Source organism: Gallus gallus, chromosome Z, assembly GCF_016699485.2.
Source record: "Gallus gallus isolate bGalGal1 chromosome Z, bGalGal1.mat.broiler.GRCg7b, whole genome shotgun sequence".
NCBI classification, from domain to species: domain Eukaryota; kingdom Metazoa; phylum Chordata; class Aves; order Galliformes; family Phasianidae; genus Gallus; species Gallus gallus.
The window spans coordinates 65,239,605-65,256,411 of record NC_052572.1 but is presented as its reverse complement, the minus strand read 5'-3'; positions in this window follow the sequence as shown (position 1 = coordinate 65,256,411).

Here is a 16,807-nt window from a genome sequence, read left to right as displayed (position 1 = left end):
GATGTCATAGTCAACAAAATGCACATGTATTTTTAAAAGTGTGCAAGCTGGGAGCTAAGACATATATAGTGGTGTTTAGGAAGCACTTGAGAATAGAGGTTGTGTGATAAAAAACAGTGTAAGTGTGAGGGAGCAAAGTGGGCAAGACATGCTAGTGAATACAAAAGTATGGTGACAAAACTCTAAACAAGGCAAACTTTACTGGGAGCAAAAGACATTCCAGCTGGGATTAAAAGTGCCCAGGAATGCAAAACAGCAAGGGAAGACTAGGAAATGTGAGACAGAAATAATATGTGTTTTCTATCATCAAGAAACTCTCAAGTCTGAACACAATAACTGCAGTCATGCTGCCTTGCAGCTAAGACTATAGAGGACTGTGACCAGCAGTGCTTGCTGTACCCCCTCAGCAACATGGTATTATTTACACACAGTCAGATGAACTGTCTGAAAGACATTGAAAGGGTTTTGTATAGTGAAAAGTAGTGAGAAGGTATGGACCATTAGCAAAAAGTTTGTTGTTAATGAGTGTGTGTAGTAATGTCCTGGTTTAGAGTTCAGAATGTGCCCTGATCTACCACCAGCCTTCTAAACACCCCAGCACTGCCATCTACAGACCCTTAACTGGTGGAAGTAGGGAAACAGACCTTTATATACACACAAATGCAGAGGGAGAAAGAAGAGAGTTATTCATTTGCACCATTCTGCTGCAAAATTAAATGTTCTCCCTGGTAAATGCGCCTTAAAGGTAGATGACAAAAATGTTGATTATTTTACAATACCTCTGTAGTTTCAAAACCCAGAAAATGAAAATCAGACTCTCCACTTTAAATTTCTTTCTTTTGTTAACAAAACTGCAGCAGGTAAACTCCCGTGAGGTTTTAAGAGGAAGTTTAACACAGCATTTAATGCTTTAACTGAAAGTTTGAGTGATTGGGGTTCACCCAAGGAGTAAATTAAATCGTGGCGTGGCAACAAAATCTAGTACATGATCTTTAAAAAAAAAAGAAAAGTATTACAATGTTGATACCTGAAGCCAAAATAAAAAGGGTACATGGCATTTTTTTCCTTTGTTGTGTGTTAATTCGATACTTTTCCTCAAACTGCTGATTGCGAGGCTGAACCTGCACTTCATCTTTGACACAAAAATAGCTGGTTGTAGAAATTTTTTTAGAAAAAATATTGCCTAATGTTTGGCTTGAACAGGCTGCAATACACAACCTGAAATCTGCATGCATTATCTGGTCTTATTTTAAAGAATCTTTAAAAAATAAAATCATTTTATTTATTATGTTAGAGCTTTTAAAGCAATAGCTTTTACCCACTGTGATGTTTAAGTATCTTTTGTGACGTTATAACAATACAAAACTAAAAAAAAAATTCCAGTAATACTGAAGATCAGTTCGAGATTAGTTCAGTCTAGAGTTCAGCCCAACTCAGAATAGCAATTTATATAAAATGGTAACATGGCCTGTGTTTTTACCTCCTTAGAGAAAGTTTGTCTATTTTCTGAGTCCCTGCCAACTCCTAATGTGGTTTTATATATAAGATCAATTTCAGAGAGAAAAACAATATTTTTGCCTGGTGCTTCCTGATGTGAATGTGGCAGCTAAGGGAGATCACAGGTGATAAAGCCTCCTTTCTGCTTTTCCAAAAGCTGCAGCATCCTTGGATTTACAGCTTCAAGCATTAGATTTCTAGCCTCCAGTTTCACTTCTGTGATTTTAATCTTGCTTTTTCTTAACATTCTTGCCTCTTACCTTCAAGAGTTATCCTTTTGTATGGTAAAAGATCTAAAAGCTAATGTAAAATCTCATTCTTACATCCTTTTATAGATATTTCTATATGTTGTAACTGATTCCTACCCTTACTGTTTAAAAAAAGTGTTAGTGAGAGGACAAAATCTAACAAGTTTTTCTTTTTTTAAAAAAAAATTATTTTCAGTATTTTTCTCAAGCAGAAGTTATTTATTCTGCAGTGGTATTCATAGCGTCAGTCTCTGGTTATATAGCACTCAGCTTGTTCTATCAGTTTGTTCTCATGAATTTCTTTCACATTGTGCTCTAGTGTAGATTTTAAGGATTTGATATGATTAAGATCTGATATAATATTAGTATTGTATGTCTTTTGAGCTTCTCAACATGTTCAAAGTAGTAGAAGCAAGGGGTTTTGATATCAACGTAATTGCAGACTTACTCATGCATTTTGGTAGAGTTCTGCAATTAAAAAAAAAAAAACACACACACACACAAAGAAAAGTTTGATGCATTTATCCCAAAGAAAAGCATTAATTTTGTATCAACCTTTTATTTAGTATCACTGATTTTTTATGACACGGCAAACTAAACGGGCTTCTGCTATAGCCTCTGCACTCAACTTTGTCCAACATTCAGGGGGTGTGTTAACAATATATATGGAAACATTTCAGTATTTAGAAAATTTTAGATTAATAATAATAATAAGAGCAGCTCAGTGAAGCGTTTTCAGAATGAAAATAATTTTCACAGGTTTGTATCTGGAAGATCATGAAGAGGAGGACCAAAACTTTCATTGTAAAATGTAGTTGCATGCATTCTTGAGTAAAATGTGTTATGTTTCAGGTTAGCACCTGTCTCGCAAAAATGTCTTTTGTCCAAGTTCTCATCTCCGACTTCCATCCACCATGAACTTCTCCTTACTTTTATATTTGTTTGAATCAATTTGCAAAGGGCTTTATTTCACAGTTCAAATTCAGGGCGAATGTTGCCATCAATTCTAACCCTATGGGAGCATAATAACCTTTGTCCTGTGAGAAAATAGTGAATAAATCATGAACCTGAAAAAGCAAAGAAAAATCCACACCTGGAAGCAAATCTGCTTAATTACACTTGTGGTAGAATTTTCCATTTATATAATCTTGCACAAACTGCGCTTGAAATATTCAAGTTGAATACTTTTTTAAAAAGAAATCAGTTGGAAGATTCTCATTAGTGCCTCTCTGTATAAAACATGGTGTTACTGTTGAAATTTTAAATGTGTTTCCTTTGTCCCTTGGTATTTCTTGCATACTTATATATTTTCCTTCACCCAACTAGAAATGTCAAGGGCAGAAACAACAGCAACAACAAAAACATGAATCTGTCACATTAGGAAGGTAAACTGCTACCATGATTGTGTAGCATTTTTTGGGATTTTTTTTGTTAAGGAGATTTACGTTTTAGAGCAGAACACAGCATTACTGATTTCACAGCAAGGATTGTGGGACTAGATAATCTTTAAGGTCTCTTCCAAACTAAGTTATTCTATAACTATTTTTGAACTGTATTCAGAAGTTGGACACATCTACGAAGATTTTGTGTTGTAGAGTGGTTGCATAACAAATTACACTGATATCTGCTTAAGTGTGTTTTCCAGTCGATCTATTTTACTGCAGTGGTATAATCTTCAATGCCTAATGATTATAATCTGTGCTGCACTAATAATCATTCAGCCTGCAGGTGGTGCAGCCTTACTTCTAGCACCATGTGCAGTTTTGGGTGTTGTCATGCAAGAAGGACAATAAACTATCAGGGAGTGTCCTAAGGAGGGCTATGAAAATAGGGAAGGGTCTGGAGGCCAAGATGCATGAGGCGTGGCTGAAGTCCCTCAGTTTGCTTAGCCCAGAGCAAACCCCTCTGCCCTAGAGAAGATTGCTAACTACATCGAGTGAAGATGGAGCCCAGAGGAAACTTCACTGTGATAAAGTAATACACTTTGAGGGCCCAATTCAGTGATTGCCCTAAATGATTGTGGAGGCATAACTGCACTGATCAGAGCAGATGTATTTGCTGCACTGAAGACATCTGAGCCTCAGCTATAATTCAGTACTTGAAAAATGAGTCCCACTGTTATTGAGGAAGGTGTGAGTACACACATGAGTCACCACTGTCTTGTTATGTAAATAGAAGCAGATTCTGTAGGTATTTTTAGGATAAAATGCCATTCCACAGCCAGAGGAATATGCCATAAAGGAAGCCTCCACAGGCTGTATTGTCAGTCTGTGCTGATACACCACAAAGATAACACTCTGATCTGCATTTTGAAATTTCATCCATAGTAAATGTCCCTGTGGTAATATTCTCTTTCTTTCAGGTCTTTCACCACAGCATGCATTTCCTTTGGTTTTGATAGAAATTTATGCTGTACTGCAACCATCTTTTTAAGGATAGCTGCTGCATTCCTCTATCTTACTCCTTGCTAAAGTGTACTGCATTTCCTATCTTCTCTTCTGGTGAGGAGACAGCACATACTTTGGGCAAGGTTCATATATCTGGACATGTGACGTGCTTTCTGGAGTGTCAGCTATTTGGTAACAGTGCCAACTCAGTTGAAAACATCTTTCTTATCTTCACTGAACTTCAAGGAGATTTTTGTTTCCTAACGGAAGTTAATAAATTAGCTATGGTGGACAGTGATGTGATCCTTTTGATAAGTGAGGATTTTTTTCTTGGAAAGTCTGGATGCCGACTTTGTAACTCTCACTGCATGACTAGAAATATGGCACACTGAGTGTAGTAACTTGGTCAACGTTTTTGCTTTACTAAGACACTCACTGAGGATGTCTGCACTGCAGAGAAACTGAGCGACATCCTACGGCCCAAGGCTTTGCCATTTTAGTCAGTTGAGGATTTATTATGAAGCTGCTGTGCGCTAGAAGCAATTGTTCTCATAGGTAACACAGAAGTTGTCATCTGACCTTCACCTTGTACCTATAGCTTCCTTTAAAAAAAAAACAACAACAAAAAAACAAAAAACACAAGTATAACTTTCTAAAAGAACCCATAAGATGTATTTTCCAGGAAGGGAAAACAAACAAACAAATAAACAAAAAGTGTAGTGAAGCAGGGAATATTTCTCTCTAAGTACTTCTGGAGTAGCATTGAACAGCAATACAATAAGAGTACTTCAGGGGATTTTAGATATAGATAAAGGGCTTGTTTGTTCCTGGATGATATTGTAGTCTACAACTCTGGAAATAAAGCACAATGAATAACTGCACAGCAACAAATGCTGCAAACCTACACCATGAACATTCCTCCTGAAAGAATGAGAAGTCTTCTTGATGTGTTGATTTAGTCTAAGGGCTAGAGCAGTGGTTTACAAATATCAACAAAATCCCAGAAGTAATTCAGTTGAAGGAAAACAAAGGCTGGAAATAAAGTACCTGATTATTTGTCAGGTGATATGTTGCAGCAAGTAAAAAAATCTCAGCCTGAATGCTGTGGATGCTGAACTCTCCACTGTGTGCTAAACTTCTACTATCTGCTAATGGAAAGGAGCGCTGGATGCCCAGCACTCCCCAAAGCTTGCATACTCTTTTAAATATTAAATTCCCTGTTGTCTGAGATTATCAGAGCTATTTATTTTTAACAAAATGCTGATTGTGTAGATCTATACTATGGGGTCTAGTTTGCTCTGCAGACAAAGGTTTGCACTGCTTAGGCAAAGAGAAAAGCTTAGAAAGGGAGTGTAGTGGTTTAACCCACCACCAGCTGACTGATGCCCAGCCAGTTCCCAAGAAATGGTGGCTATTCATCAGGATGAGTGATGTGTTTGTTTGCTCATTTTCCTTTGGGCCAGGAACATTTAAATGTATTGTGGAGATCAAATTGGTTCTGAAATTGCCATTCAACTTTCTTTCATTCAAGCAGAAAGGCAAATAAGGTAGATACAGTAGGGTAATACTGTTAGGTAGCAAATTATTGTTTTATTGTAAACACATTTGAGAGCTGTCTATGAAGTGTCTTTGCTCGTATTAATGTTATCTGTCATACTGTGTACATGTGTATTCAACCATACAAAATCCTTATTTTCTTGAGCTGCTGCATCTGTATTTCCAGCCATGCAAGCAGCATTTCCAGTTATCACTGTAAGTTAACCTTACTATGTCATAACTGATTTGTTAAGATTTGTTATTCTGTAGTTCATTGAGCCTTTATTCGTTTTCTATTTAAGGCTGGAGTAAGAGCAGGACTGTGGGGAATGTGTGTGAAGGATGTCTGTGCTGCACGGCACTTCAACGCACACACATCTGAGTGGTGTCAGGTGTCGTGATGGGGGAAGGTCTTTTGGTGGTGGATTGCCAAGAAACCTCAGTGCAACATCATTCTATGAAAAATTTATCTGCTTCCCATTCATTTTCTCTTCCCGTAAAAGAACGGTTACATGCAGGATTCACAAGAGAAGGAAGTCAGAGCAAGGGCACAGGTGTGCTTTGCAAATGCCTGAGAACTAAGCCGTCAGTCAGAGCCTGTGAGAAGTGACATGGAATGAGCAAGAGACCTGACATATCTGTGGCAGACAGCTGGGCAGCTGGCAGCACCTGGACTAGAACAGCTCTGTCTCACTGCACTGCCACACTGACTTGGTGTCAAGGACTTCAGAGGGGTCATAGGAAAGCAAATGGTTTTTCTGGCTGGATGCTAAATAGGGAACCCTTCTAGTATGTACTGGAAAGACTTGAGTTCAAGTTGGTTATATTTTTCAGTCAACTACACATGTTGTTTTGTTCTTGCTGTTTTAAAATTTCTTTGCTATGATAATTATCTCATTTGATAGAATAAAATAGGTGTTTTGTATTCATCAACAGATGCCTGGAAATCTTATTTTGCACGTGTGCTGCCATAGGACATTATAGGAAAAAGAAATGGAGGAGGCCAAGTAGCAAAAAGAAAGCAGGTTATGCTGAAGCCAAACCATATTTCATAATAAATATTTGTCACTGATTGTTTCTGTCATCATGACTTTTTAAGACAATGTAGGAGCTGTAGTCCAAAACAAGAGAGCACATCACATCAAAGAATTTGTTGGTACCAGGTCATCAGAGCCTTCCAGAAAGGAATTTTTAATTTTCTTTTATAATTACTTGTATTTTTTTCTTGGAAAATTGAACATTTTTATAATCGAAGGTATTTTAAGTGAAATAATTAGTCACTTGAAATACACAGCTGTGAATATGGGATTACAGACTCTCCATTAAAAAATTTAAATTATTTTAAAAATGTTGACTGCTTTCCTACTTCAAGAATGAGTAGGTGTATAGCTCTTCCCTTCCTACCCTTTTACGTTTTGACATGAAACTAACTTTCAGCAGCCAGGCTCTTTGTGTAGCTGTAGCTGTGTGAAATTTCAGCAAATAAAGTGCTCATGTAGTGCGTTAAGGCTATTATTTTCAGTTGTACAGAGCAGTCGCACAATGAAGCCCAACCATCACCTTCTCATTGTGAGTTGCACCTTCAAAGTTCCTGGAATTCTGCCTATTAAAGGTTTGAAAGGTAACACATGGAATTTTCTCCAATAAATAAAAAAATAAATATTTTATGCCAGTTTTTGTTGTTTTGTTTTTTGTTGGTTTCAACTTTCACAGTCTATGCTGTGCATGAATTATCTCAATTTTATTCTGTCCATAATAGGAAGGGAATCATGATTCAAGATCTTTACTCTGTCCTTCAGAAGCTCAGTCATACAAAGAAATCTTTCATGATTATTGTATTTGTGTTAGTGGGGATGCCGCTGACCATTTCCACCCTTCCATGTAAGCTTTTTCTCCAGATACTGAGTTCCTTATTGCTGTTCAATTAACTCTGATTAAAACAATCAGAATGAATAAAGGTACAGATTTGTCAAAACCACCTATTGATGCTGGCAACACCTCAGCCTTGAAACTGCTCTTCAGGACTTCAGCCAATGGCAGACACGCTGAGAAGTGATAAGGTGGAACCATGTACCCTTCCTTGTAAATGGAGAGAACAGGGTTTTGCTGCTCCCGAGCTTGCTGTCACTGCATGATTATTAACTTCAGACGAACAGAGTCTCACTTTTTGTTGCCTGGGTACTGCCCATAAGCTGGAAGGTACAGAGAACCACAAGATAAACCCTTCAATTCCAGAAGGAATTAAAGTTGGTCACAGAGATGTAGGTCCTGTGTCCTGACATAAGGAGAGCTGGCAACAGATAAACTCTCCCAAATTCAATGTGCAGCTAAAACAGATGTTAAAGCATTTCATACTTCGCTCTCCAGGACAATTTATAAAGGATTCATTACATGGTGTTATAGATCTTGCACTAGAAAAAATGAAGCTGACAACAGCTGCCTGCTGCTATAATTGTCAGCAGCAGTGCAGAGTTGCTAATGCTAATATCAGGATGAACTGGACTAACTTTATGACTCCTCACCTTACTGCAGAATTGATCTTGTAGTTAACAGAAATCATGGTAAATGTTGAATTTAAACCTTACTGTCATGAGCATCTTCTTCTCTGGATGCATGAATACTGCCTAAGCCATACTAATTCCAAACAGACATCATTTTCAGCTCAGATAAGAGATTTGTTTGTGGCTGTGGTTGGATTTAGGAATTCAGCCTGCTGAGGATCCAGCCTGCAGCCCCTGAGTAAAACTCAATCAAATAGCACAAACTCTATCTTTTTGGCAAACTGGCATTCTTGATGCCTGGTCATGCATCTGAGTGACAATTCATTTAAAAACTGGGCCTTTAGATCACACAAATGTGAACGACTGTTGTTGCAATTGGTCTCATGAGAGGTTTTATATGTGTGGAAATTCATGCAATCAGAATTGTCCTGAGTTAGAGTTCAGAAACACATACCACAGAATAAGCAGTTATGCCATCCACTTTACAGAATCACAGAGTCACGGACCTGGGGGGAGTAGAACAGACCTCTGGAGACCATCAAGTCCAACCCCTTGCTGAAGCAGTTCCCTACAGCAGGCTGCACAGGAAAGTGTCCACATGGGTTCTGAATATCTCCTGAGAAAGAGACTCTACAGCCTCTCTGGGCAGCCTGTTCCAGTGCTCTGTCACCCTCACGGTAATGAAGTTCTTCCTCATGTTTGAAAGGAAATTTCTGCATTCCAGTTTTTGCCTGTTGCTGCTTGTCCTGTCACTGCACAACACTGAAAAGAGCCCGGCCACATCCATGTGACTTCTACACTTTAGATATAAATAGTGATCAGATTTACTCTCAGTCTTCTCTTCTCCAGGCTGAACAGTCCCATGTATCTCAGCCTTTCCTCATAAAAGAGATAGTCCAGGCCCCTCATCATCTTTGTGGCCCTCTGCTGGACTCCTCCCTGACTTTCTTGAGCTGGGGAGCCCAGAATTGGGCACAGTAGTCTAAATGTGGCCTGACCAGGGCAGAGCAGAGGGAAAGGATCACCTCCCTTGACCTGCTGGCCACACTCTTTAATGTACCCCAGAATACCACAGGCCTTCTTGGCCACAAGGACACACTGCTGTCTCATGGTCACCCTGTTGTTCACCAGGACCCCCACCTCTTTCTCCTCTGAGCTCATCTCCAGCAGATCATCTTCTAACCTGAACTGATGTATGTGTTTATTCCTACCCAGGTGCAGGACTTTACATTTGCTCTAGTTAAAGCTCGTCATAAAGGGTCCAGTTCCAGTTTTCCTGTAGGACTCTTGAGCTGATCACATAACACTGATCTTCACATGAGGTTAAGTTTAAATCTTATCTGCTTCAAGGGCTATACACCTAAACACTAGGACCATATCCCTTATTTTTCTAATTGAGTGAGGGAGTAGACATGTCAGTGACATTTTTCTTGTGTAATAGTCACTCCACAGGTTGCCAACAGCATAGTTTCTCTCACTTTTCTGTGAAGCATCTGGAATGGGCTGCTGACCAGGACATGACACTGGACTTGATGTAAAGTATGTCTGATCTGATGTGGCACTTCTTATATTTTATTTTCTGTCTTGCTAATGGTCTTTATCATGCAGTTGGCAAAAACATTGTTTAAACCCTTGTCTACAGTGTTCAAGGTCAGCCTCAACCAGGTGAAGAAAGCAAGCATGGCATTTTTAAAATCAGGAACCTCAGACTGTAGCAAGGACATATGTTTCCCTGACCCTATTACAGTTGACATGCTGTCCTTCAGATACACTGAAACACCATCAGTCACTCTTATAGACACATGCATGTTGTGATATTCCTGTCACACATACTCAACCAAGACTGAATATCCAGCTAATCACCAAATATTGCTGATCTCCCTTTTGACTTCTTCAGAAAATCATAGAATCATAGAATCACTGAGGTTGGAAAAGACCCACAGGATCATCCAGTCCAATCATTTGCCCTTCCCCAATGGTTCTCGCTAAACCGTGTCCCTCAACACAACATCCAAACACTCTTTGAACACCACCAGGCTCGGTGACTCCACCACCTCTCTGGGCAGCCCATTCTAGTGCCTGACCACCCTTTCAGTTTTATAATTGGACTCTGTTACATCAAAAACTGATATAGTGATACAGCATAAGCTCCTACTTGCAGCTCTGCAGCAACAGGAGTTCAATAATGGTTTAGTATTATGCAAAGTTCATTGCATGACTATTTATCAAGTGCATGTTTTTAGTGAAAGTGTATATCTCTGCACTCCACTCTTTGGTGGTTTTTCTGATTGCTTTTAAATCTTTGCACATTATATTTCTCATACCATCTAGTTAGGAGATGGAGAAAGAGACATTGGGAATATCTCTCTGGTTGACATCTGGGCTTCAGTTTTGTTTGTTATTATTTGCTTTAAATCAGTCTGCAGTGAGCCTTTGCAAGGAGAAGGAAACACCTTGAAATACACAGAGAAACTCATTTACAGCTTTGTAGTAAAAGTCTAAAGGCACATTTTTAAATTTGTGATCCAACTTGCTTATAACTCCTTATAAAATGGAAAAGAAAAACAACAGCAACAACAACAAAAGAAAGCAGCCATATTTTGTTTAAAATAGGCTTGTCTGTAACTCTGCTCCATTCAGAGTAACCTACATATTTTGTTAGCGAAGTCATTTAAAAAATTTGTTCCTATAAAATAAGATAGAGTCTATCTTTCTTTGCTAAAACATTTATAAAGCCAGAGCTAAAAAGTCAGATTTAAGATGAGTAACACGTTTTATGATTTCCAGTTTCATTTTCTTATTAATCTCAATAACAATGAAATGTCAATAATAATGAAACAGTTTTTCAGTGCTTGAAATGATAATATACCTTTTTCTTCTTTGAACAAAATTAATTATCTTTTTAACCAAAAGCAATATTATTAAGAAATAACTGTTTGTTTACTTTTATATGGCTTGGATTTGAGAGTTTTAAGATTTTAAAGCACACCTTAGTAATTTTTTAACCAACTTGTTAGGCAAAAATAATTGAAAGCCATAACTGTGAATCTGCCAAGAGATTTCTAAGGTACAAAAACATCTTAGTCATAATTCAGCTTTATGTTACTTAGAGCAGATAGGTTTTGTGCTCAGACAGCTTCAAGTTCTCTCTGCACTGTGGTATAATATACTATACTATACCATACTACTTTCCATTCCAGGTGTTTTTCTATACTCAGTTACCATCTCAGTCCTTGGTCTGATAGTAAGAAATACATTAATGTGCAAACTGGTCATATACAAAGCTGACCTATTAAAATAATAACATATTTTTGAATACCTCTCTCAAGTATATACGGGGCAGTTATTTGGGACTCAGTGATGTTTGTGTCAGAGGTACACATCTGTATGTCATCCAGACTATCAGTAATCTGGCAGATAATGACTGTTCTGTAGACTGACCAGCACTATGTCAGAATGTAGTTTTATTCTTATAGGGTATTAGCAACTTCCGGCTCCAACTGTTCACTTCTCACATTCAGACTGTATTTGCAATCAGGTTTGAGTTTCAAGTGCTCCCTGTACAACCAATTAACACAAGCAGATTTACATTTTTCATTGAGGAAGAACAGTCTATATTGGCCATAGTATCTAACCATTAATATTTTTAACTAATCCAACCCCAGAGTTCAATAACTTAAGGTTTAGAAAGCCAGTTTGGGTAATACTTATTCAGAGGTTTTACAGAACTTAGAAGGAAGTAACTTTGTGGAGTGTGTGCGTTTGACATTCACCTTTTTTCCTGACTAATTGTCTTGTACTGATACAAATACTCCAACTAAAATTAGCATCTAACACCTTTGGTGGAGTGGAGAAATTTGCCAATGCTTTGTATTCAGCTCATGAAAATGAGGAAGCAGTGAAAAGAGTTGAATGCTTTGTGTGGTCTCCTGTGATAAGAGCACTTACAAAATCAACTAAGCGCCTCCCTTTGTTTCCTTGCAAGTAGTACTCCTGCCAGAGGCACTCATGCTGATCCTGTAGAGGACACTGATTTCAACCAGAGCTCAGTTACTGAAGCACACATTACTTTGTCCTCTATAAAATGTTAAAGACCAATCCTAATTTTAAAATCAACACAGCTGATATCTCATATTTCATTTATAGTACGTCCTTTTACATCTAGTGTCTTCCTTTACTTTTAAGGGCAGATTTCTATGTTCAACATAGCATTCGGCTTTAATTTATTATGACTGCAGTAAAATTCTTTAGGAAGGGTGCTTCTGTTTCTTTTCCTCTAAATTGCCTCTGCTTTGTCTAGTTAATTACTGTCATGTCTTGATAGTTCAGATGTCCAAGAGTTCCTGAGTAGCAGTAAGCCAATGGAGTGTCTATCTGTATCGACAAATCACAGGCTTACTGAGCCGTTACAATTCTGGGCAAATTTAAATACACATCCTAAAACACTTCTGTGCCATTCAAGCTGTGAAAAAAAATAGACAACAAAAATTAAGGTTCCTTTATAGGGTCTGGCTAGGACACAGATCACATGGTGCTGTTTTTCAGATCTACAACCCAGCCAGTCCTGATAAATGGCTGACGCTGTTGCTGAGCAGTGCTTGTAGAGCATCAAGGCCTTCTCTGTTTCGCACTGGGAAGAGGTTGGTAGGGAACACAGGTGGGACAGCTGACCTATACTCACCGAAGGTATATTCCATACCATATGTTGTCATGATGAGCAATAAAACTGATAGAGGAAGGTTTTCCAAAATAGCTATTGCTTGGAGATTGAGTATCAGAAGACCCATGCCATTCCACATGCAGCTGCAGGTCAGGTGGGTCATCCTACCCACCTGAGGCAGCAGTAGGCACTGAAGTATTGCTCAGTGGTGTTGTACTCCCTTTGCAGAGCCAGCCACAGTGCACTCCAGTCTCAGCACCTGCTTACGTTTGCACATTTTCAGTACGACTACTATAATAAGTATTAATTATTTCTGTATATTGTTCTTTTAATAGTAAGGATGCAGTTTTTCCATTTTACACATGGCAGGTGAGGTTAATGATCTGGAATTTCACAAGCACTGTATCATAATTATATCAGTCATTAAATCTCTAATGGTATTTAGAAAAATGGAAGAAGCAAGAGCTTGTCTCGCTGTTCTGTCATGCTCTACGCTGCTCTCACCTTTTCATATTTGCTGAACTTAGTAGAAACTAAGGATGTTAAACTTCATGTAGAAACGAGGTTGGCAGATCACTGATGTGTTTCCTCTAATATCCTACCTCTAAAATTAGCTGTATTTACAGGAAGAATAAGGACAGTACTATAAAGAGTGCATACAAGTGAGGGATAGGTCTGAGGACATTCTAGGTTCTATTCTTCTCAGTCTGCCTAGTTTTATACCTGTGTCCATGCCATTTCAGTCTTTTGTGCATATTTCTTCTGTTATTTAGATTTCTTAATTTCTGCAACCAAATGAACTTCAGCATAAAAAACATGCTTCTTCGTGGCAATGGTCCCTAGGCTTCCTGCTCTAATGTGAAAAAAATGACTGGAGAGCTACAGAGACCTCCATGCTATGGTTATTTTTATTGTTTCCTATAGTACAAAATTGTTGTGGTGAGCATTAATGAAGGTCTTTTTCATTTCGTGGCCATCATAAGACTACTGAAGACATGAATAAGTTCTGTCTGATTTTTATGTTCAGTTGCAGTTCAGATGATTCCTTCAAGTACAGACATTGAAAGCTAATTGGGAAAATAGCAACTTTTTGACATTTTGTCAGTAAACTAACTGTATTGGGCTCATCACAAATTTCTTTCTGAAACAATTTCAGAAATGTAAGAGATCAAGTAAAACACACTTTCACTGAAACCTTTTCTGTCAACCTTAAACTTTGGGCATATAAAGAGAAAAATATTGAAAATATGTTACTTGCCAACATATGGGTAGATGCTTAGCTGAAAAGGAATTAGAATCTAATATCTTAAGAAGCCAGCTTTGCCTGTTTTATCATTATATAGCTCATTTTGTTTGAAAAAAAATAAAAGAGAATATTTTTGTAAAAAACCTTTAAAATTCTTTTAAAAAAGAGAATTTACCCCCACCTACACAGCCCACATTTCTTTGGAGAAAAATCCAAGCATCTCTCTTTCCATACTTAAACTGCAGCTTCTCACTGAGTATCCATTTTTTGGTGAGGAGAAAAACATTCTCTAAAAGGAACAGTTCAGCCGAAATTCAAATTCTTCCACTTTTTGAATGTTACTGACTTGTATTAGCTGTAGGAAAACTGTTTATGTTGACAAGAACCATAGAATCATAGGATATCCCAAGTTGGAAGGGACCCATGAAGATCATTGAGTCCAAACCCTGGCTCCACACAGGACAACCCAAAATTGATCTCTTACTCCATTTAGTGTCTTAGTACCACTGAAAATGAATGTGTTAGGACTGCGAAATACTTCAGCACTGACAGTGGAGGAGATTGAAAGGAAGAGTTAATGTACTGATGATTCACAACTTTAAGTAGCAGGTTCATTCTGCACAATAGGCATTGTTTGTAAAGGACTTAAAGTACAAGAAACTTAGCCACAGCTCTCTGATAGGGCCTTTGCTTTCAATTGTAAAACAGATACAGAATGACTCTTACAAGACTCTTAGAAGCATATAAAAATGCACAAAGTATGCCTCTGCATTTGCAAATTAGAGCTGCTAAATTATTTAACTTACTGTTCCTTACATCCAAGGACCAAAATCAGATACTGTCAGAAAAGCATAAACTCTGTGCAGGTGAATGACTAAGTAACTATACAATTTAATTTTTAGGTATTTTCCTTACATATTTTTCTTCCATTGGAATTTCTTAGCTCATGCTATGTCAAAGGGTATTCTCAGCTCCGAAGCCACCACTGTCTCTATGAGCACTTCATGTTCCAGGCAGGCCACAGTGAAACTCTGGTCCAGCGGAAGGGAAACTAAGTGTTGTTGGGGTCAAAACTTCAACCAGGAAACTCTTTCAGCTGAGGAAGTAATGATGGGGTGGATATTTCCTCTAGGGGCTTAGGAAACATCTTAGCAAATAACAGTGAGAAAGAAATATTTCAAGATAATATGTCTAGAGCTTCCATGACAAAAAAAAAAAAAAAAAAATCTAGCTTTTTTGATACTTTCAGAATCATAGAACAGCTTGAGTTGGAAGGGACCCTTAAGGGCCATCTGGTCCAACTCCCCTGCAATGAACAGGGATGCCTACAGCTCCATTGGATACCCAGAGCCTCCTCCAGCCTGACCTTGAGTGTCTCCAGGGATGGGGCATCCACCACCTCTCTGGGCATTCTGTACCAGTGCCTCACCACTTTTACTGAAAAAAGACCTTTACTTTTTTGATTACTGAAAAATTATATTTTTTAAAAGGAAATATCAAGTCTATTTAAAATTTGTATTACAAAACATACATTTTTCTAGGAGAAATAGTATTTTTTTACCACAATAATAAAACCTGCTGTTATAACTTAAAGGATTATAGAAAACTTATAAATTTTAAGCATCAAGTGTTTTTAGGTGCAATTAAAACTCAATGTACTTGCTTGACCTTCTGACACAAATAGAAACATTTGTTATTTTTATTGTAGTCTAATCTTGTTATTGACCATTGCTGATAAGTTTAAAGTAATCAGGAGATTCTGAAAATGTTTGCAATAATATTTCAAAGTTCACTTATGTGAAATAATTAAAAAAAAAAAGGTTAAAGAGGAAAAAATATACTTTCTTACGGAGTACTGTATCCTTGGTAAATGTGATGATATTCTTACTGAATATAAATTGTTATCTGTTATCTTTTCTCCTGGTCTTGTTCACTGATTTATTAGCAGTAGGTTAAAATCATTATTTGAAAGTATAGTTTTGCACTCAGCCATTAGGGTTAGTGAGCTGACAGTTTACAGAACATGAGTTTATTATTTTGTTTAGCTCATTAAATGCCACAGTGAACACTTTTATTCTAAATTTATATCTTAGCTTGCTTTGACTTATGGCCAGCTTCAAAAGTAGATGACAGTTACTGAGGCAATGCAAAAGAACATAACAGATTCATAAGCTGCATAGGTGAAACATTTAAAATTAAACTGCTTAAGGATTCTCACTAGCATGAGTACTCCTGGTGTCCAAAAGAGTTTTAAGCAGTTTCTCAGCATTCCTGTTACTTGTAGATAAGAGTAGGAAAAAAAGTCATAAATAAATAAATATATTTTGAATGAGAAAAAAAGGATATATGTTTTTGAGAAACACTGCTAATTTTTGCTTTCACAGAATCACAGAATTGCACAGGTTGGATGGGACCTTCGGAGACTGTCTAGTTCAACATCCCCTGTTAAAAAAAGTTTTCCCTAGAGTAGGTTTCATTTAAACGTTTTAATATGTTGAAATGTTTTTTTTTTTTTTCATATTCTACCACAAGTTAGCTACTGAAGGTTTTTGCAGGAAAGCATGGTTTTAAGAGAAATTCTGAACAGAATCTGTAAGAACTTTGTAACTCTCTACATTCCCTGAGTGGGATGGAGAAGAGAATAACAGAAAACAGCAGTAAAAATAATGGGGTGAAATAAAAATAGCTTAATTGGAAAGAACAGGAAGGGTAACAATAATAATAACAACAAT